The sequence below is a fragment of the Dioscorea cayenensis genome, chromosome 17 (genome assembly GCF_009730915.1).
Source record: "Dioscorea cayenensis subsp. rotundata cultivar TDr96_F1 chromosome 17, TDr96_F1_v2_PseudoChromosome.rev07_lg8_w22 25.fasta, whole genome shotgun sequence".
NCBI classification, from domain to species: Eukaryota; Viridiplantae; Streptophyta; class Magnoliopsida; order Dioscoreales; family Dioscoreaceae; genus Dioscorea; species Dioscorea cayenensis.
Genome location: NC_052487.1, coordinates 7121858 through 7123816, shown reverse-complemented (window position 1 = coordinate 7123816; position 1959 = coordinate 7121858). Strand labels below are relative to the sequence as shown.

Below are 1959 nucleotides of genomic sequence, written 5' to 3'. Positions count from 1 at the left end.
AAAGTAAAGAGTATCATCAAAGTCAAGAGAATGACGCATGGCTTCGGAGAGGCAGTAAGTGAGCTTATCATCTCCAACCCTCAGTGTCAACTCCCCCCCGTCCATGTCGATCAATGCCTTGGAAGTGAGCAAGAATGGCCTCCCAAGTATCAAAGGTACATCAGCATCCTAATCGACATCCAATACTACAAAATCTACAGGAAAAATGTATTTGTCCACCTTGACAAGCACGTCTTCAATGATGCCCTCGGATGTCTCACCATTCAGTCCGCTAGTTGCAATGTCATCTGACTGGGCCTAGGCTCTCCCAAGCCTAGCTTCTGAAAGAAATAATATGGCATGACGTTGATACTGGCCCATGAGTCCGCCAATCACATTTCTTCACCCAAATTGCCAATGTTGCATGTAATGATGAAGCTTCCCGGGTCTTTCTTCTTGTTCGGCATATTCTTTTGCAAGACCGCTGAGCAAGAAGCATCTAGAATCACAGAGGCACTCTCCTCCAATTTACTTTTGTTGGTCAACAAGTCTTTCAAGAACTTTGCATACTTAGGCATTTGGTATAATGCCTTAACAAAGGGCATGTTGATGTGGAGTTGCTTGAACAAACTCAGGAACTTCTTGTATTGTTCATCCGCTTGGTCATTCTTCTCTTTGCTTGCTCCCTCCTCTACTTCTATGACCACGGGTGCTTCTACAGTGGACTTCTCATTCGGAAGCTTATCCTCAACCTCACGACCACTTCTCAAAGTGATCGTCTTCACATGCTCTCTAGGATTTGTCTCGATATTACTCGGTAAGCTTCCTTGTTTTCTCTCCGATAGAGACTTCGCAATTTGCCCCACTTGATTCTCAAGATTGTGCAAAGAAGCGGTGTGGTTGCGAAGTACAGCCTCGACTTATTGAAACCTTGTATCCGATGATTGCACAAATCTAGTCAAGGCCTTCTCTAAATCGTCATTCGGATTTCCAAGACTGAAACTCAGTTCTCAATGTTTGGGGCTTGTTGTTGTTGGAAACCCAGTGGTGCCATGGCCTTTTGTGGCCCTTGGTTGCTCCACAAGAAATTGGGATGATTCTTCTAACCCGGATTGTAGGTGTTGCTATATGGATTCCCTTGGTCCCTCGTTGCATTACCCACAAAATTGACTTTCTCCACTGAAGATGCATCACCAATAGAGATCTGGCAATTGGAGGAAGCATGTACTCCACCACACCCGGTGCAAGTAGTCACGGCCACCACTCTATTAGAAGTTAGAAAGTCTAACTTCTTACTCAATGATTCTACTTGAGCCGCCAATGAAGTTACTGCATCGATCTCATGGAGCCCGGCCACCTTTTTCCTTTCCCCCGTATTCCACTAATAATTGTTCATGGCCATGTCTTCTACTAACTGTCGGGCTTCTTCCAGGGTTTTACTCCCCATTGTGCCTCCTGCGGTGGCATTTAGCAATTGCCTTGTACTCGGATTCAACCCCTTATAGCAAGTCTGAATAATCATCCATTTGGGAAATCCGTGCTGTGGGCACCTCCGCAAAAAATCCTTAAAGCGCCTCCATGTCTCAAAAAATACCTCTAACTTCATCTGCACAAATGATGATATCTCATTGCGAAGCTTGGCTGACTTTCCTGGCGAAAATTATCTAGCGAGGAAAGCTTCGACCATCTCGTTTCAAGTCGTGATGGAGGCCGTGGGTAAAGAATGTAGCCACTGCTTGGCTCTTCCCTTGAGAGAGAATGGGAAAGCCCTCAATCTTTAGCATATCAAAAACTTCCAAGAAGTTCTCTATATGGTTGTTTGGGTCCTCATTGGCCAAACCATTAAACTGCGCTGATTGCTGAATCATTTGGATGAATGCTAGCTTCAGCTAAAAGTTCGGAGCTGTAATCGGGGGTCTCACAATACTCGATTGTGTGCCCAAAACTGAGGGTCTAGCATAATCAGAAAGTGTCCTCTGT

General features: G+C 45.1%; 1 non-coding gene across 1 annotated transcript; it reads left to right on the top strand.

Moving 5' to 3' along the window:
• Window positions 1–1511: 1511 nt before the first annotated feature.
• Window positions 1512–1618, top strand: LOC120281497. Its single transcript, XR_005542637.1, has one exon. It is a non-coding gene; the product is annotated as a small nucleolar RNA R71 (small nucleolar RNA).
• The last annotated feature ends 341 nt before the right edge of the window (window positions 1619–1959 follow it).